At 59.6% G+C, this 20,237-nt stretch overlaps 1 protein-coding gene across 1 annotated transcript in view; it reads right to left on the minus strand.

Annotated features, from left to right (window-relative positions):
* Window positions 1-20,032, minus strand: part of RASGEF1A (RasGEF domain family member 1A) — an 80,568-nt gene extending 60,536 nt beyond the window's left edge. Inside the window, exon 1 of the mRNA XM_037804468.1 lies at window positions 20,010-20,032. The gene's annotated coding sequence lies outside the window, so the exon portion shown is untranslated. The remainder of the gene's footprint in view (window positions 1-20,009) is intronic.
* Between the last annotated feature and the right edge of the window lie 205 nt (window positions 20,033-20,237).

Consider the following 20,237-nt stretch of genomic DNA (forward strand, 5'->3'; position numbering starts at 1 on the left):
CCACAAGCTCTGCCGTGAAGACATTGATTTAATTATTTATTTGACTCAAAAACTCCCCCCAAATGTTTGGGGAGAGGGAGGTGGGTGGGGAAACCCCACACTCATGCCCAGGCCCCTGGTGGAGGCGGCTTGTGGAGGTCAGATTTGTGTCGCTTATCTCTTTCCTGATGTAGTATTTTGAGAATAAGGGTGGGGTGCGGGTCCAGGAGCTCCGGGACGGACAGACAGACAGGGTCTGAGTTCTGGCTCTGCCCCTGACCAGCTGTGTGACTTCTGCCAAGTTTCCAGCCTCTCTGAGCCTCTTCCTGCCTCTGTGGAACTGGACAGAATGCCCCTCCCAGGGGCTTTGTGAGGATGGAACGAGAGCTGGAGGAAACGCACTTGGCATCTGAGCAGATTCCCCAACATGCAATCAATCCCCTTCCTTCTCATCTCCTCCCCAACCCTTCTCCCAGCCCTTCATTTCCCAAAGTCAGAAATCCTACGTCAAATGAACACCGTAAGGAAAATCTCCCCCAGGTGCAGTTTTCCCCCAGTGTGGCATCTCCTGGGATCGGAAGCTGTCCTCACCCGAGGCAGGAGCTGGATGCCAACGAGGATTTCCTCCCCCAACGTCCTGGAAACCTCCCAAGCTGCCCGCCCTCCAGAGTGCCGGTTACGGGAAGTGTGACTCACTTGTGCTCTGTGACTGGACCCGGGGGCACCCGAGGGATTTCTGTCGGGGCCAAGTGCGCGGAGGGGGAGGTGGCGGGTGGGGGGTGGACAGCGAGCCGCAGAGCACAGCCTGGGTCCCCTCCCCCTGCCACCCCAGGCCAGGACCAGCTCTAACCTCTCCCAGGGGCTCTGGGGATAGAGGCGGTGCCACGGGGGACCACAGCCCCCGACCGCTGCCTTGGGGGTGCGGTTGGCTCATGGGGGAGGCTTCTGGGCAATGATTTGGGCTTTAAGCTTCTCTGTGGCCGACGCTGGGAGTGGGCCAAACACCACCGGGCAGCTCTCATGAGACAAAAGCACAGGCAGGCTCCCCCCTACGTGGGATCAGACACCCAGGGAAGTGAATCTCCCTGGCAACGTGGAATATGACTCCCGGGGAGGAATGTAGACCCGGCATCGTGGGATGGAGAACATCTTCTTGACCAAAAGGGGGATGTGAAAGGAAATGAAATAAGCTTCAGTGGCAGAGAGATTCCAAAACGAGCCGAAAGGTCACTCAGGTGGGCACTCTTACGCACACTTTAGACAACCCTTTTTAGGTTCTAAAGAATTGGGGTAGCTGGTGGTGGATACCTGAAACTATTAAACTACAACCCAGAACCCATGAATCTCGAAGACAGTTGCATAAAAATGTAGCTTATGAGGGGTGACAGTGGGATTGGGAAAGCCATAAGGACCACACTGCACTTTGTCTAGTTTATGGATGGATGAGTAGAAAAATAGGGGAAGGAAACAAACAAACAAACAGACAAAGGTACCCAGTGTTCTTTTTTATTTCAATTGCTCTTTTTCACTTTAATTATTATTCTTGTTATTTTTGTGTGTGTGCTAATGAAGGTGTCAGCGATTGATTTAGGTGATGAATGTACAACTATGTAATGGTACTGTAAACAATCGAAAGTACAATTTGTTTTGTATGACTGCATGGTATGTGAATATATCTCAATAAAATGATGATTAAAAAAAAAAAAAAAAAAAAAAAAGCACAGGCAGGGAGGGGAGAGGCTCGCTTTCTGTGGAGGTCAAAGGCCCCCGGCATCACAGGAAACCCTCCCGGCGTGGGTCACCCTGGCCTCTGGTGCGTCATGAGCGGCCGCTCCCCGCACCACCCAGCCATCAGGTGCATGCCCAGTTCCCGCCCCGATGCAGCGTCCCGGGCTGACCCCAGGGGCCGGCAGCTAGGAGGGGGCTGGCACTTCAGCAGGGCTCAGGGGTCCTGGACTGCAGGCTGCACTCGGGGAAGGTGCCAGAACAAAGAGGAAGGGTCCTATTCCCATCCAGCTCTGGACCACAGGGAAGGGCTGATTGCTCCTGGAAAGGGGACACTGGAATCCCCAAGAGGGCTCATCAAAGCGTGACTGGTACTCTGCCCCCACCAGCGTCTCTGACTACCAGGTGTGGGGTGGGGCCTGAGATTGTGCATTTCTAGCAAGTACTGGTCCGGGGACCCCACTTTGAGAACCATTGCTCTTAGAACTATCACTGAGCTGGGGGCCTAGGGAGCAGACGCTAGGAGACAGTGGGACGCAGGACCCAGTGCCCCACCCAGACCCCGTGGGGAAGTGGGAAGGAAAAAAAGCCAAACAGCACGACGTCTCTGCTCACCTGGCCACTTTGTTGGTTGTGTAGGTTGAACAGTGTCTATCGCTACAAGCAAGTTTGGGAGCCACTGCTGCAGCTCCCAGAGGTGACACGGGGCACTGTGGGTGGGCTTCCTGCAGGGCTTCCTCCCGGGGTCCCTGAGACCCGAGCCCAAGGCAGGGGCCCGAGAGGCAGCCCCTCCGATAGCCTTGAGCAGTGACCAGGGAAAGCTTTGCACGTCCCACCTGGAGCCTGGCCAGGCCATGCAGAAATGGAATGAGGCCCCACATCCCCTTCTGACCCCAGCCCACCCCACAGCACCCTGGAGGTCCCTCTGCCCAGTGTCCCCCTCCCAGAGGCCAGCAGGGGAAGCTGGGGACTTTCCTCTCACAGGGCTGCTGCCTTCCCAGGCACCCGGAGAGCAGACGGGGTGGTGCCACGGTTCCAGGGCCCTCCGGGAAAGTCCCACGGCCGCTGCCTGGTCACTGCCTGGCAGAGCCCACCCAGCCCAGCCCAGCCGTGGTGGAAATGACTCGGAGGGAACTGCAGCAGGATCAGGAAGCCCTCCCAGAGTTGCCGCCCTGCCACGGCCCCTCCTCCAGGAAGGCTGCCTGGACTGGTGCAAATTAATAATGAATGTGACGGCAGCTGCAGGGCCGTGGTGGCCAGTCTCCGTCCCTTTTCACAGTGAGGAAACTGAGGCACATGGAGGCCCGGGGACCTGCCTGAAGCCTGGCTGTGAGTCTGTTCTATCATCTTCTGCCTCCAGATGGTAATGGCGGTGCCAAGAGGTTTTCAAAGCAGATCTCATTCAATTCTCAACATGGACGGTGGGATTTTCATTCCTGTTTGGCAGGTGCAGATATGGAAGCCCCCTGGGCAAGTTGACCAAGTCCCAAGGCAGTGGTCAGGGCCTGCCAGGACTCCAGAGTCACTGCCTGGCCCCCCTAGCCCACAGCTTCACACTGCACAACACCCCCACTTGGGCCCTGGGGGCCCCGGTACACACCTTCAAACCCAGCATCACAAGTGGGACCTGACATTACGTGCCTCCTGCTGTGCAAGCAACACCTATGAAGCTTTCTTGCCCAAACAGGGTGCCACTAAGTTAAATTAAGTTTTTTGAGCTAAATTCCAATTTGGAGGGAATACTGGGGGTATGGGATCTGACTAAATCACACCAGGAGAAAGCAGACACCACAAGGACAATCTACTGTGTAACTCACCAATTACAATGTTACAATTATTAAATACATTGTAACAAGCAAATGACTATAAACAGGGCGGTGGAGGGAGGAGGAGCTGCTTTAGATTATAGAGGCTTACGAAAAATAACAACCAAATGCCACGTGTGGGTTTTATAAACCAACTGTAAAAGGGCACTTTCAAGGCTGTTAAAGAAAACTGAATATGTAGTGGGTGTTAGGTGATATCAAGGACTAACTGTTAATTTTGTCAAGTGTCGTAATGTCCTTGTGATTTTTGTATGAAAATGTTCCTGTTTGTGTGTTTCAGAGATCCACTCTGAATATATACAGGGTGGGAAAGGCAGGTCAGGGATTTGTTTCAAATACTTCAGCCAAAAGAAAAGGAAAAAGAGGAAAAAAAAAAGAAAGAGGAAGGAAAGCAGGAAGAAAGAGAGGGAGGGAGGGAAAGAAGAAGGAAGGAGGGAAAGAAAGAAAAATGAGTAAAGCAAGGTGGTAAAATCTTAGCTGTTGGAGCTGAGTAATGAGTATGGGGGTGGGGCAGGAGTTGATTATTCTATTCTCTTTACCTCTCAGTGTATTTGAAATTTTTCATAATAAAAGGTAAATGTTAAACATGGTTTCAGCACAGGATTATACAGTCAGGGCACTGAAGCTGAAAAGAAAGTCTAGACTTAACCCCAAACACAGCAATTTAATATATGATAAAGGTGATATTTTAAGTCAGCAAAGAAAAGATTTAATAAGTGGTCTGGGACAACTGGTAAGAATCTGGAAAAAAAATCAAGTTGGGGTTCTACCAGATGGATCACATACTCAAATCTGAATAATGAAACCTTAAGCATATGGGAACACACGAGAATTTCTTCATAGTTTCAGAGTACAGAAGGTCTCTCTGTTAGTTTAAATGCCATAAAATTACTGATATGCAGCCATTTTTGACCTACAACAATTTCATAGGGTTCAAACCTAATATGTTTGTTACAAAACCCCAGAACCATAAAAGATAGATGCATCTGACTATATACATTGTTTTACAATCTTGCACGGCAAAAATCACAATTAAAATGAAACAAATATTTTAGGAAAGATATTTGCAACTCATACTCCAAAGTGTCAATTTCCTTAACATACAAAGAAAAGTGTCAATTTCCTTAACATACAAAGAGCATCTATAAATCAATAAGAAAAATAATACCAACAACGAAGCAGAAATACTGTGTTAAAAATTACAGACAGCAGTTAACAGAAAACACAAGTGGCCCTTACACATACAAAAATATCCTCAAGGTCATTCAAAATAAAAGAAATGCTAATTAAAATTGCAACGCGAAGTCATTTCTCACCTATCAGATTGGCGATGGTGAAGACGTGGGGAAGCAGGTGCTCACGTGCATTGCCAACAGAGGTATAAATTAAGATATCTGGGGAGGTGAACTGGGCAAAACCTATCAAAATTACAAATGCACCTCATTTCACCCTGCTCTCCATTCCTAGAGGTCTGTCCTACAAAAATGCTCACACACATGCAAAATGATAAATGTGCAACAGTGCTGAGTGTAGTACTGCTTATAAAAGCAAAGAGTGCACGCAGCCCAAATGTCATCTTTCACAGCCCGGAGAAATGAATTATTGCCCATCCATCGGCTATTAAAAACGTTGGGGTCACTCTATGCCCACCAAGGTGCCCTGCTGAGTAAGGAGAGTGGGACTGTGTGCAAAGTAGGCTGCCACGTGTGTCCAGAGGAATTAAACCCACGTGCATGTGTACTGGCAGGAAGCATCTGGCAAGGGCTCAGGGAACAGGGCCTCACTGAGAGGACCCAGAAGCAGGGCCTGGGGGTGGGGGAGAACTTTGTGACTTCTGTTAAAACGAATCTTGGTGCCAGTCCTGTCTGGCTGCTGATTTGCTCTGGGGCTGGGTAAGAGGCTTTCTCTCTGTGCTCCACCCCACCCTGCCTCTTCCAGAAGTTTCCAGGGGGAGTCAGATGGAAGGCCCATTTCCATGTCGGCAGAAGAACTGAGAGTCAGGAAACCAAGGCCAGCCTAGTTCTGCCACCCACTCTCTGGGCGCCCAGCCTCAGTTTCCCCTCCGGAATCATCGCACAGGAGAGCCAAGGCTGCCGAGGAGCCTCTTCGCCGACCCTCCTCACACCGACGGGTTCAGCATCTGCCACCGTGGGCCCTCCGGTCCAACAGCCCAGGGGGCCCGGCCCTGATTCCCTGCCCTATGGCTGACCCTCGTCCCTGCTGCCAGGCAATCGAGGACTAGGGCTTCAGAAGGCCTAACAGGGAGTCCAGCCCCAGGGGCCACCCACTCTGCCCCAGACCCCGACTTCCATACTCCTGGCCCAGCTCCCCAGCCCTGCACACAGCCCTAGCAGCCATCCCACGGGTGGGAACTTCCCCCATTTACCATTCACCGAGCGCTTACTGCATACCAGGCCCCATGTCGAGTCCAAGCGCCCTGATTGTGCTGCATTTCCCCAGCATCCTCTGAAGTAAGGATTATCCTGTCATTTAGGTGAGGAGGCTGAGCTCAGAAAGGAGGGTGACTGGATGGGTGGGATCGGGGCTCGAACCCCAGTCAGCAGCAGATGCCTCCCAGCCCCACCCACCCCCCTTCTAGACCTCACCTTCTGGGTAGATCAGGGTAAAGACCTTTCGCCCACTGCACTATCCTATGTCCCCGAGCACCGGGGCTTCCCATGGGGGCCTGGGACACTGCTCCTGCAGCTACTCTGCTCCCATCAGCTCAGGGTGAGGGGGGCCAGGCAGGAGGGGACATGACCCATGACCTGGACCCACAGGGGGTAGCTCTGACAGGGGACCCGTGGGGAGCAAGCCTCAAGTTCAGGGGCAGTGAGGGGAGATGGAGGGATGGAGACACCCATGAGCACACACATACACAACTAGCACACCCACACACTCACGCCATGCAGGCCTGGCCCTTCTCTAGCAGAACAGTCTCAGATAGAAAAGGGTTACACTTCAGTAACCCACCCCATCCAGCACCCACCTCCAGCACCCACCGCCTTCACCCTGACTGTCACCCATCACCTCCATCAACCACCATCACCTCCATCTCCCAACACCGTGACCTGCCATCACCTCCACCACCCTTACCACCCGTCTCCGTCACCCACTATCACCACCACCACCATCAGTTCTCATTCACTGAGCATTTACCATGTGGCACAACCTGTCCCCAGTGCTCTACGTGAATTGTTACAGTTAATCATCAAACCTGGGGCACAGCTCCATAGTCTTCCATTTTGCAGTTGAGCAAACTGTGACCCAGAGGTTTGAAAGAAACTGCCCAAGGCCACCTGTCTGTGAAGCGGCAGCGCTGGCACCCACAGGCAGCCCTGCCAGCCCCCCGCCTGCCCTCTGCCCTAGGGGACATCAACAGCCTCTCTGAGCCACTGATCCCCGGGGGACCCCCACTGCCACCCCACAGGAGGGCTGCCCGGGCCCCAAGACACGACAACGCCCGCTTCCCCTGTCTCCCTGCCTCCCTGTGCTTCTGCCAGCACGCTGGGGTCCCACAGACACACTGGAATAGGGGGACAGGGGCCTGGAACCCTACAAGGAAGTGGGTCTGAGGAAAGAGAGCACAGGAGGGTGGCTCAGAGCCCCCTAGAGCCGGCAGGGCCCCTGGGATGGAGGCGAGAGGAGCAGGCAGGAGGCTGGGCGTGGAAACCCTGAGAACAGCCTCTAGGAAGGGCATTGTGGCCGCCACAGGTAGATGAGAACCAGAAGCATCCCTGAGGGTGTCCTTGGAAAGGTCCCGGGGACTCTGGCTGGAAGCAGGATGGTGGGGTGCAGGGCCACGGCCGGCCAGACCAGAATGGGGCGAGGGGTCAGCAGTAGCCAAGGCAGGGGCACAGCGAAGGGGAGACAGACGGTCACAGAGAGAGGGGTGAGCGCAGAGAGGGCTAAAGGGCTGGTGCTGGGGGTCGTGCAAGGAGGGGAAGGCAGAGGAGAGAGGGCAGACTGGGGCGAGCAGCCCAGGAAGGTGGGGAGCCCAGGAGGGGAGGGGGGGGGCGGGCGAGGCTCCCAGGTACTCCCAGACCAGCCAGGGCCTGGGGGACACACCACATGGGGACCTTGTTTCTTAGTCTTTATCCGGTGGGTGCCTGGGCAAGAAGCGAGGAGCAGAGGGGGACGGGGGAGCCCAGACACGAGAGGCCAAGGGGAACCCAGGGAAAAGAGCGAGGTGGGGAGGTGAGAGGCTCAGAAGCCCAGGGGCGTGGGTGGGATGGGAAAGTTTGCATTGTAACATGTTTCCACAATTAAAAAAAAAAAAAGCGCAACTAAAGAGACAATGACATTTAAATGCAATCCATGAACCTGGACGGGATCTAATAAGGGAGGAGAAAAATGCCCAAAAGGACATTATCGAGACATATGAAAAAAATTGGAGTATTGACTGTAAATTTATATCAATGTTAAAGTCCTTGGACTTAATCACTGTACTTAAGGTGGTGACATAAGTGAATATCTTTGTTCTCAAGAAATGTACATGGAAGTATTATGTGTTCAGGGAGCACAGTGTATACAACCTTCTCTCATATGTTTAGAAAATAGATGGATAGATGGATGGATGATGGAAGGAAGGAAGGAAGGATTGATGATGGATGGATAGCTAGAATGATATAGCAAATGTGGCAAAATTATAAAATCAGTCAATCTGGGTATCTGGGGGCACAAGGTACATTGGAGTTCTCTGTGTGGGTTTTGTATCATTTTTGCAACTGTCCTATAAATTTTTAATTATTTCAAAATAGTCCAAGGGGAAAAAAAACCACACCCAGGGAGAAAGGTTAAGAAAGAAGCTGAGTTTTTAGGTGATCTCACTGCCCTCCCCCCTACGTGGGACCTGACTCCCAGGGGTGTAAATCTCCCTGGCAATGCAGGACACGACTCCCGGGGATGAATCTGGACCCGACATCATGGGATCGAGAACATCTTCTTGACCAAAAGGGGGATGCAAAATGAAACAAAATAAAGTTTCAGTGGCTGAGAGATTCCAAATGGAGTTGAGAGGTCACTCTGGTGGGCACTCAGGCACTTATATAGATAACCCATTAAAGCCTTTATCCAGTGTATGGACGGACGAGTAGAAAAATGGGAACAGAAACTAAATGAAAAATAGGGTGGGGGGGATGGTTTGGGTGCTCTTTTTATTTTTATTTTTTGTTCTTATTTTTACTTTTTCTGGTATAAAGAAAATGTTGAAAAAATATATTGGGGTGATGAATGCACAACTATATGATGGTACTGTGAACAGTTGATTGTACACCACGGATGACTGTATGTATGTGAATATATCTCAATCAAACTGGAAGGAAGGAAGAGAGGAAGGAGAGAGAAAGAAAAGAAAGAAAGGAAGGAAGAAAGAAAGGAAGGAAGGAAGGAAGGAAAAGAAAAGAGAAGGAAGGAAGGAAGAAAAGAAAAAGAAAGAAGGAAGGAAAGAAGAAAAGAAAAAGAAAGAAGGAAGGAAGGAAGAAAAGGAAGGAAGGAAGGAAGGAGGAAAGAAAGGGGCCCAGCGGGTCAGACCCAGCACAGCCTCTCCAGAGTCCCCACCCACCCACCCTCTGCAGTGACTTAGAAGCCCGTCTCTCTCAGCTCCACTTGGGTACCCCAAACTAAATGCCCTCCATTGATCTGGGCCCCCTCCTCAAATATGTCCTCTCCCAAGTATCTCCGGAAGGGTGGCACGGACTCTGGGCTGGGGCTGGGGACGTATCTACGGCGGGGACGAGGACACCCCAGGGCAATCAGCCCCACGTAGGGTCCAAGGCCGGAGGAGGCTGCGGGAGCCCACGCGGGGCCACAGCCCACGGCCCATGGCTGCCCCTGGAAGAGACCGCCCGCCAGCCTGACCCCTGCCTTCTGCGCCGGTGTCAGGCCCTGGCACAGCTGCTCCCTCCGCAGGGACCCTCCGTCCCCCTCAGCCACGGGGCTCTTCCTCCCACATCCCTCGAGGCTCGGCTCGAAGCATCGCCTTCTCTTACAGGGCTCCGGGGTGGGGGTGCAGGTGGGGAACCGGGTCACTGCCTAATGGGTGCAGTTTGGGTGACGGATGGTGGAGATGGGAGCACAACATTGTAACTATAACAAACACCACTGAATTGTATACTTGAAAGTGTTAAATGGAAATGTTACGTTGTAAAAACGTTACCACAATAAAAAATGAAACCGCCTTCGCCATGAAGCTGCCCTAATCACCGGGTTCAAAATGGAAACCCCCTGGCGTTCGCACCCCCTTCCGGAGCCACTTTCTAATTACGCATTATGTTCACTTACTACATCAGCCTGCAGCAGGGATCTTGTTCCCGTCAGGCTCACTGCCGGATGCCCAGAGCCCAGACGAGCCTGGCATACAGCGAGCCCTTGAAAGGCACTGGGGTGAATGGGGTTCCTACGGAACAGCACCCCGATTTCTTTCTGTGGTTTGTTCTTCAACGAGGTGCCAGAGGTGGGTGGCCACAGAGATGAGGGTGACATGGGGTGGGGGGCACTCCTTGCTGCCTGGCCCAGGGCAGGGTTCTTAGCCCCTCCAAGGTTCAGCGCCATGTGGGGGTGACCATTTCCACACCCAGGTCCCGGAGGAGCCCCGCAGCCCTGGGACTGACCGTCCCTGCAGAGCCTGTGAGCTGCCAGTGGGCAGCGTACGTGGGGGGCAGGAAGTGCACAGATCCTGGGCCAGCAGGCGGGACTGAGACCCCAGCCCACACCACTGCGTGGTGGGCACCTTGCTCCCCGACCCCCTTCCAATGGCCCGTCCCACCTCAAGGCACCCGGCCGTCCGGGCCCCCATCTGGAATGGGGTCCAGGACACGACACCCTCCTGCCTCAGGGGGAGGCGGAGGGAGTCACCTGGCCTGCACCCTCCCTTTGCCTGCTCACTCCTGCTTTGCCAAAGGAGTCCCAAGGAGCCTGGGGAGGAGATTAACACCACCACCCCCATATCAGCCCCTGCGACAGGCTGTGGTTATCAATTTCATCTCTCATTCCGAGAGCGGCCTGTGGGAGAGAGATGGCCTCGCTCTGACGGTCCCCACCAGCCGGGGACAGGACTGCCACCCAGGGACTGACAGGCTCACAAGGGGCAGCCTGTGCCCCTTCCATTGTCCAGAGCCAGAAGACGGGGCTGTCAGTGCTTCCTGCCAGGTCAGGCCACCCCAGCCTGTGACAGCATGGCGGGGGGGGGTCCCCGCAGGTGCCTGAGGGCCTCAGAGATGGTGCAGGTGGGAGGACTCCAAGCCGCCCCCCCCCCCATGCCTCACCAAAGACCATGGGCAAGGCCCACCGCCACACGGGGGAGCTCAGGGCTGCTCGGGGGGCCACGGGGACAGACACACAGGGGAACCCACCCTTGAGCCACCCAGGAACCAGGGCCTAGAAACCACTGCTCCAGCCACTGAATGATGGGGAAACTGAGGTGCAACTCAGCTTAATTCAGATTAGTAGTTCTCTCCATCGTGGGTGGGATGGGGTGTTGCAGTCAGCTCCCCACAAGAGCTGTGTCCCCCCAGGACAAGCCCGTCCTACGAGGAGGCCAAAGGGGAAGGGGCAGGGGGCAGGCACCAAGGATGCCTGGGGTGGGTAGGGGTGGAGGGGTCAGGGCCCCCGTCCTGGCTCCTTGTGGCCACCTGGGGTCCGTTTCCCTGAGCTCTGGGGACAGCTCCCTGGGGCCCACGCCCTGCTGTGTCCCACAGGACCTGCTCAGAGCCTCTGCCAGAGGACACGCTGTCTGCCAGGCAGTGTGGGACAGAGGCCAGTGGCTGGGGGAGGCCCGGGCCAGCCTGCACTGGAGGAGGAGACTGGGGGATGTGAGGATGGGTGGGCCGGGCTCCACCTCTCCCTCCCACCTCCTGGCCCTGACCTCAGGGGCCGCATTTGGGGGGTAGCACACTGGGATGGGGGCTCCAAAGGCACCCCACCTCCCAGCCCTGAGAACTGGAGCCAACAGCTCTGGGTGTCAGTGTCCTCATCCGTGAAATGGGAATCAGAGACATTCCAGGGCCAAATGCGCTGGCTCCTGGCACTGCCATCCTGAGGCCCATTTCGGGAGACCCGAGGGAGCCCCGCTGCGACCCCCCACGGTTCTCACACCTGGCACCTTCCGGGACCTTAAGCCCTGCATCCCCACGGCCCACCCGACTCCAGGGCCTGCTCTGGGGAGGCGGCTTCAGGTGTGCAGGTCCCTCCCCCAGGAAACGTCGTGCTGTGGCTATGGGTCTGGCGAGAACTGGGGGACCCTCCCAGCAGCTCAGGGAAGCACGTTGGACCCCACCTGCCCACTCACCTGTGCCTGTCCACTCGCCCACAGGCCAGGCTCTGCAGCCACAGGGATGGGTCAGGAGGCAGCTGCTCCTGAGTCCCCATCTCGGAGGCGCCGAGCAGCCTCGGCCCTTACAGATGCCGACCCAGGGGCTGCACAGGCAGGCTGGGTTCTAAGGAAGGAAATCCACCCGGACACGGGACAGGTAGCCAATGGAGTCCATGTCCAGCGGGGCCCGACCAGCCAGCTCCAGGGAGGCCACGTGGGGCCCCAGGATGCCAGCTGCTTCTGCCTCGTCCCCCAACAAGCAGGGGCACCGGGAGGAGGCCAGGCCCGCCCTGCCATCCCTGCAGGAGCCTCATCGGAGCACAGGGAAGGGAAAAGAAAAGCTCAAAGTGAGCCACGGATGGGAGGGAGAACAGGTTACGAGAGGGGGGCGAGGAGAGTAAAGGAAGGTGACGTTGGAAGGAAAGGGGCAGGGTGGACAGCCTCTGTGTTTTCTTCCTCTTCCCAGCCTCCAGCCTCCCTCACAGGCCAGGGGTTCTTCAAGGTCCCAGCCTGAGCTCTGGGGACGCCCAGGGGAGGCCCCTCTAGAGCTGTGAGAGCAGGAAGGTGATAGGAAGCTGTACCCGGGCCAGCTCAGGCTAGGCAGGGGGCTTTGAACTTGGGTTTCTGCAGGTCAAGCAGAGACAGCCCCCAGCCCCCGGCCCCCGGCCCTGGAGTCACTGCTCCCCTCAGGAGCTGCCTGGCTGGGGCTGCACAGCTCACTCCTCTCACCCCCCGGGCCCACCACCCATCCCCTTTCATTGCCAGGGTCCCACAAGTGGGCCTCGGACCGCGCTTCCCCACCAACGGTTTTTCAAATCGGACCTGCTCTTTGGTGGTGTGGGGGGCCCCAGTGGGGTGACACCCCACAAGTTTCACTCCATTATATTTTCATCATCTAGACATCTTCTAATGCCCATTATCATGTCTTCTTCAGTGCATTAGTTTTATATACACGTGCTCTGAATTTTTCAAATAGCCGGCACTGTCAGAGTTCTCTTTTTGCTGTTAATTTCAATCCTGACTGTGCTGTGGTGAGAAAACACGGCCTGGATGAGGCTGTTTCTCTGATGCTCGCCGAGGCGTAGTCGAGGCCGCTTTATAGGCAGTTTTCACGTATGTTCCCATTAGATGCTCCATTGCTTTGGGAAGGGATTGCCCGGGTGGGTAAATGCACGATTGCATGCAAACCCCTTCTAGGCCCCATCCCCAGCCGGGAGCCCCCCAGCATTGCCATCCCTGCCCCGTGCCCACCCTCCTCCCCTAAGTCCTTTGCTGATCTGGCAGAGAGCCCCAGCCCCATGCAGGGGACAGGGCGTGGGGCCAGCAGGCTGTCTCACAGCAGCGAGCCCTCCCTGAGTGGCAGCTGCCCTCCTTCCCCCTAGAGTAGGGGCCCAGCGCTGTGGCACCCCTTCCTTCAGAGCCCGGGGGGGCCCAGGTTCTCTGGAACCCTCCTTCCGTGTGCTCAGGGATTGGGCCAGAGGGGAAAGCCGCTCCCCGTGTGGGGCCTCGGGCTGGGCGTGGGGGGACAGTCCCCCAAACCACTGACCAGCTGCTCCTCACAGAAGCACAGTGGTGGGGGGCGGGGGGGGCTGCAGCCTGCAAGGACAGTGCGGTCAGGGTGTCTGGACGCTCACCTGCTCTGGGCCGGGATTCTACATTCCATCCTGCCCCGCGGGGCCCCACTTTTATTAACCAAACAATAATAACGTGAATAATAGACAAAGCCTTCCACCTGCTCTGAATAACTCAAGAAAGTGGCAGCAGCTCCCCCAGGAACCCCACAAGCCCCTTCTGTGGGTCTCCCTAACCCCATTGCCCCATCATCCCAAGTAGGCCCACCTGCCCACGCAGCCCCACCCACCTTCCCTCTCCCCTGGGGCCCTCACCCCACCTCCAGAGGCTGAGGCCTGGCTCCCAGCACCAAGGACAACTCGCCCGTCTGTGCCACCCAGGGGCACCACCAGGAGCCGGGCTGGGGGCTCCCCTGAATTAAGAGCCCGGAGAGGGGCTCACCTGTGCTCCACTCCAAAGAGGAGGAGACAGAGCCCGATGGGGGGTCTTGTTCAGAGCTCCCAGCTGTCACCTGTGGGCCAGCCCAGCAGGGGAGCGCAGGCCTCTGAGCCTGGGTCTCAGCAGCGACAAATGGGGCTCCTGGCACAGAGCGCCCAGGGCCAAGGCTGGGGCACATCCCCCACACTCCTCACGTCCAGGATCCGTCCCCCCACGTCCCAGGTCAGAGGCCTCCTGTGCAGCCCCCAGCACCCGAGGCTGGGGCATGCGCCCCACACTCCCCAGGTCTGGGACACGTCTCATCATGCCCCAGGTCGGAGGCCTCCTGGGCTGCCCCCAGATCTGTTGTTGGGGTCGGGCGCGAGGCCGCCAAGGTAGAATCAGGCAGTGTGCCCCTTACATGGGGAGGCAGGGGGAGCCCCCGCGGAGAGGGTGGGGAGGGTGGGTGCACTGGCAGCCTCGGTGGGGGGCGGGGAGCAGACTCCGCCGGCTCACGCGCCCGTCAGAAGGACACCCTCCCCCAGCCCCCTCAGCTTCTGGGGGAGCCGGCCTCCTCCACTGCAGCTCCTCTTTGTTAACAGTGTTGCCGTGGCAACCGGGTCCAGGGAGACGCTCTCTCTCCAAGGTAGAGTCTGAGGTGACACTTGGAGGGACGGAAGGAGCAACCACAGCCTCGGCCCTGCCCCCACCGCTCCCTGCTGCACAGGCCCATGTCCCCGCAGGGCCCCATGGCCTGTCCCTCTCCCCGCTCCCCGAAGGCAGGGTATGTGCAGAAGGGGCACCCCACCCACCCCCACGCCCCCAGACGCAGGTCCGTGTCCCCCCTCCTGCCCCCCACTGCAGGCAGCACCAGGACCCCCAGTCACCACCCACAGGTATGTGCCGAGACCACCCGTGTGGCCAGCACCTGGGGGGCAGGGTGGAGCATCTCGACGGGAAGTGGGTGCACAGCAGACCTGATGCCCCAGGATCACTTCGATCTCACATGCGCCAGCAGCCCCTAGCAGCAAATGGGGGGGGGGGTCCCTGGGGGCTCGTGCGGGGGGGGGGCAGGGGCAGCTCCAAGGGACACTGGTGGAGCCGTCCAGGCAGGGGGACAGTAGCGTGGCCTGAGGAGGGGACAGTGGATGGGCAGGTGAGGAACTGGGGATCAGAGACCACCGGGGTGGGCTGGCGAATCCAGTGACCTGGTGGAGTGGGCGAGGAGGGGGATGCTGAGGGAGTGAAGGCTCAAGGGCTGCCACCCCAGGTGGCCGGGCTGTCCCTGGTCACCCAGAGGCTCGTGACAAAGCTGCAGCCCGGAGGACAGGCTGGGCTGGGGTCAGGAGCTGGGGTCGGGTCAGCACCGAGGGGGGACAGACACTGTGGTTGGGAGGAGAGGGTGTGGGCCCAGGCGGGACACCCCGGGAGGAGAGGAGGTCCCTGCAGGGAGGGCTGAGGCCCATGGCACCCAGCAGAGCCAGGAGACGGAGCATCTGGGCAGAAGGTTCTGGCACAAGGGCCTCTGAACAGCATTCCCCTAGAGTAAAGGTGGCAAGAGCCAGATTGGAGCGGGCTGGGAGTGAGTGGGAGGTGAGGAAGTGGAGTGAGCAAGCAGGAAAACTGCTTAAAAGTCAGCCCGGGAGGGGAGGCGAGGGGAGGGCGGGGGCTGGAGAGCAGCTGTAGGGGGAGATGGGCTGAGAAAGTCTCTGGCGGTTTCAGGATGGGAGAGGCCACTTGCCCCTCACCTGGCAGAAGGTGCAGGGGAGGGGTGCAGGAGGTGAGACCCCCACCCTCTGGGCCCAGAGCCGGGCTCCAGGCCTCGTGGGGCGCCCACTGCCTGGGTCCCGGGAGGCTCGGCAGGACCCCCAACACTAGCACTGTCAGCACCCTTTCCTTCGCTGGCATCTTTCCTTCCTCATGAGCAGCCTGTGCCTCTCAGGGGGCTACGGGGTTAGCGTTAGATGGGCAGACCTGACAGCGGAGGTCACTCAGGCTGGAAGAGATCCCTGGGGCTCCCAGGCCAGCGGCGGGGACCAGCTTGAGCTGCAGAGGCTCCGAGGCACAGGGCATCCCGGGGTGGGGTGGAGAGCCCTCCGAGTGGGCAGAGGCTTTCCCACGGCCCAGACCTTGGTTGGTTCCCCCGGCGGCCCCCCAGTTTAGGCTGGCAGGAGGGCCGGCCTGGTGGGCCCGCTGAGAAAGCCAAGGCTGACTGGGGTGAATGGTGGGTGCCCAGGGCCTTCCTGCTTCCCCCACACTGACCAGGACAGAGGGCAGCTCCCCTCTCTGCCCCCCAGGGAGCCCACCCAGGAGAGGAAGGCGGTGCTGCTGGGAGGCCTGGAGGCCAAGGGGTGCCAAGGTAAGACAGGGGAGTGGGGGCGGTGACTCCCCAAGGCTGGCCTTGCAGGTGGGGGCACTCTTAGCACTAGCCCCCACCCACCCATACACACACACACACATACACACACACACACAGGGATCTCTGAGCCCAGCCTCACCTCCTGCTCCCGGAGCCCATGCTGTGCTGCAGAGAACCCAAACACCTGCTCATAAGGGACACAGGCCTCCAAGCCCTGCCCACCCTCTGGGCAGCACAGGCCACACCCTGTCCCCAACCTAGGGGACCATGATGTGGGGAGGGCGATGAGTGGCCAATGGCTCTCCCCACCTCTCGCATCCCCAAGGGCCAAAGGAGGGCTTCTCCGGGCCGAGGCTGCAAGGGGGCACCCGGCCCAGGGCTTGCTACGGACAGAGGGCAGCTGGGAGTGAGCCCCTCTCCCTAGGGTGCAGACCTGGAGGAGGGGGCCTGGGGCTTGTCCTGCCCTGTGCTATTTCCACATCTCAGCTACGTAGGTGCCCAGGACATGCTTTTACCACAGGGACATTGTGAGACCTCGGGCGAGGTGCCTGCATTACTCCCTGGCTGGGGTCCCTCGCCCTGTCCCCAGCACTCAGCAGGGGCGGGGACACCCTCGGAGGCACCACGAATGGACCCTCCCCTTCCCTCCTCGGTCAGACATGTTTCCTAAGCCCCATTTACGGCACCCCAGCAGCCACTGCCAACCCGTCCCAGGACCGAAATCCAGAGCCCTAAGTCCTCTGCGGCCCCCAGGCCCTCACCCCTGCAGTGCCCCCATCAGACCCTCCCGCCACGTCCAGGTGGCCCTCCCCTCCTCTGCCTGCCCACCTTCCAAGCCCTGCTCCGGGGCTTTGGACTGTGACTCCCGGCTGTCCCCACACCCAGCCCGGCCCAGAGAAGGACGGAGCAAGCATCCTGCAGGGATTCAGAGACATTGTCCTACTCTGGGCTGGCCCGGGACATCCCCTCCTCTTGGCCCATCCACCCAGACCCTCACCTGTTCCCACGGCCCCAGGCTCTGCATCCAGAAAGAGGGGACCGAGGGCAGGCACCCTGGACAGAGGCCAGCGTGTCCTCCCCGGACCCCCGCAGGTCAGGGGACCCTTCCCTCACACCCCAGGCCTGGGGGCTCACCCGCCACGGCCACCACGGCGATGGCCTCCCTCCCTCCCTCCACGGATCCCGCCTGGAAGACGCCGTTGCTAAGTAAACACTCCTGTGCTGGAGCGGGCTGGGGAAGGAACGGAGAGGCAGCCTGCAGCGGCGGGTGGGAGGCAGAGGAGGCAGATGTCTGCGCTGCACTGGAAGCTCCGGGAGAGAAGCAGCCGGGACGGACCGGGGTGGAAGCAGACGGCCTCGGAGAGAACGTGGGGGAAGCAGGAGCGATGCACTGGGGACACTGCCCAAAGGAGCCCCGATGTCCTTGGAGCCACACTGGGTAAGACCAACTGACCCTCTCCTCAGGGGCTCCTCTCTGGGCTCAGCCACTCAGGAAGGGCAGCAGGGATCACCCAATCCCCCAGCCCTGCCTCGGCCCAGCACCTCCACCGGCTGATCAAACGCTTGGCTTGATGAAGGGATTCTGTTGCTAAAACCCAGAGCCCACTCCTGACCGTTCAGCCCAGTCATTTCACAGGTGGGGAAACTGAGGCTGGTTCAGGGTGTCTCCGGCCACAAGCCAGTACCCCCACCTCCACCTGGCTCTCCCACTGAGGACACGGAGGAGGGACTGGGCAGTCTGCGCCTCACCTGGTGCCCCCACCCCACAGCCTCCCACTCGGGGCCCCTGCTCACAGCGGGGGAGGGCTCGAGCTGGGAACCACCCCCCACACACTCCCCCCAGGCTGTGGCCCCCAGGCACTGCCCCCCTCTGCCCTGCACAAAGCTCGAAGGCGCCCGCATTCCGCCTTCCTCTCTCTCCGTCTGCAGTTGCTAAGTTACACCAAAAAAACCACTCGGCTCTGTGTGAACTCGTTCCATGGCCACGAGTTGCCAGGTGGAAGGGGGCCACCGGGCTGACAGCGCGAGGGGCCTCCCAGGGAAAAACAAACGCGATGGCTGGCTCTGGGCCCTGGGGCCTACCTGGGGAGCACCTGTATGTGCTCCCAAGCCCGGGCGCCCCTGCGAGCAGGGCATAGCCTCCCACGCCAAGGGAGAGGAGCCATGGGGTGGGGTGAGGGGGCGGTCAGTGTCGGGGACAGGGCTTGGGGTCCTGCTGCACCTCCCCTCAACTCTCAGACTCACGACCACCTAGATGGCAGCCACATTGCTATGCCCAAGGCCCCGAGGACAAAGAGAGGCTGGAGGGGCAGAGAGCCCATCCCCTGCCCAAGGCTGCCCAGCCCCCAGGCAGCACCCAATGTTTCCAGGCTGCACCTCCTCCTCCGGTCCCAGGCTGGGCTCCGGAGGTGCCAAAGCACTGTCCCTGGATTTTAGGCTGGAAATGTCCTCAGAAGTCATCAAAATCATGGAGGCATTCTACAGATGGGGAAACTGAGTTTCAGCCTGCCCGTGGCCCGGATGTCACACCCTGTGGTCTCTGGATTCCTTAGCACATTCTCTACTCCCAGCCAGGACAGGGAAGGGCTTGGGCTTGGGTGGGGCTGGGCTGGGCAAGCCAGTGTCCAGAGGGAGGACGAGGCCCCCACCGGCAGACCTGACAGTGTGGGTCCTGGGCTCCTGGGGCAGGTGGCCATCAGCCCTCCTCATGCCCCAAGAATGGGGAGAAGGGAAGCAATGGGTAAAGGGTGAACCAGGGGGCTTACTGTTCTGAGCAGGGACGGAGAGAGCTGGCCACCACCACATCTCAACCCCCAGGGGCCCCCAGAGGGCAGGGGGCCTTTCTGCCAACACCCGCTAACCCCAGCGCCTTGATGGAGATGCCGGGATGGGAGCCTGCCCCTCTGCAGATGGCAGGACCCTATGGGGCCTCCTTGCCCTCCGAGCCCCCTCCCCAAGCCCTCAGCTGCACCTGCCCCAGCCCCTGCTACCGAACAGGCCCCGGGCCGCAGAGCAGCCGGTCTGCAAGTGCCCCTGGCGCGTGGGGCTCAGAGGGCAAACGCAGAGCACACGGCCCAGTTCCTCGCTGAACAGCAAGGGCGTGAGACGCCACCGCGGGGCCCAGCATGGAGACGAGCAAATGGAAACTTCCAACTGCGCAGCCCCGAGCCGCTCAGGTCGCCCAGCACCCCCTCCCGCGCCCGCCCGGGCCGCGGAGCCCCCCCACCCCGTGCCCACGCGCGCCGGCCGGGGCGCTCCCCTCGCCCTGCCCGCGGCGCTGGCCCCACCCCGCGCACCCCGACCGCGCCGGGAGCCCGCGCCCCGGCCCCGCGACGGCCCGGCCGGGGGCCGGAGGGGACGGCGCAGAGTCCCGCAGCGGCGCCCGGCGGGGGCGGGGAGGGGGAACCGGCGGCCGCCGCCTACCTGGGTCCCGGCCCGCGCCGCTCCCGCGCCGCCCTCTCGCCGCAGTCGGGCCCCGAGCCGCCCCGGGCTGCCGGCGGCTCATGCTCAGCGCCCGGCCCGCGGCCGCCCCCGCGCTGCGCCCGCTGCGGGCAGAGCAGCTCCCTCCGCAGCCGGCGCGGGGAGCGAGCGGGGGAGCGAGCAGGAGCGAGCACGGAGCGGGCGCGGGGCGGGCGCCGGGCGGGCGCGGGGAGACACGAGGCGGGCGCGGGCGCGGGGCGCGGGGTGCGGGGCGCGGGCGGGGAGGGGGTCGGGGCGAGGGCGCAGAGAGCCGGGGCGCGGGCGAGGGCGCGGGGCGCGTGGAGAGGGCTGGGCGAGGCGGGCCGGCCGTTCATTTGAAAAAGAAACGGCAGCAACCCACCCCGAAAGGCGAGAGGCGACGTGGCCACCTCGCTTAAAGGGCCCCGCGGGGGCTCCTGAGAGCTGCCAGCGAGAGCACTTCACGGGCCGGTCTGGTCCCTCGTGCCGCTCCCCTTAGCCGTCCCAGCACCCTACAAGATGGGCGTTTCTCTTCCATGGGGCAGATGAGTAAAGCGAGGCTGGTGGAAGTGAGGTGATGGTGCAGGATCTCAGAGCCACCCTGAGACTC

This window comes from Choloepus didactylus, chromosome 15 (genome assembly GCF_015220235.1).
Source record: "Choloepus didactylus isolate mChoDid1 chromosome 15, mChoDid1.pri, whole genome shotgun sequence".
Classification (NCBI taxonomy): Eukaryota; Metazoa; Chordata; class Mammalia; order Pilosa; family Megalonychidae; genus Choloepus; species Choloepus didactylus.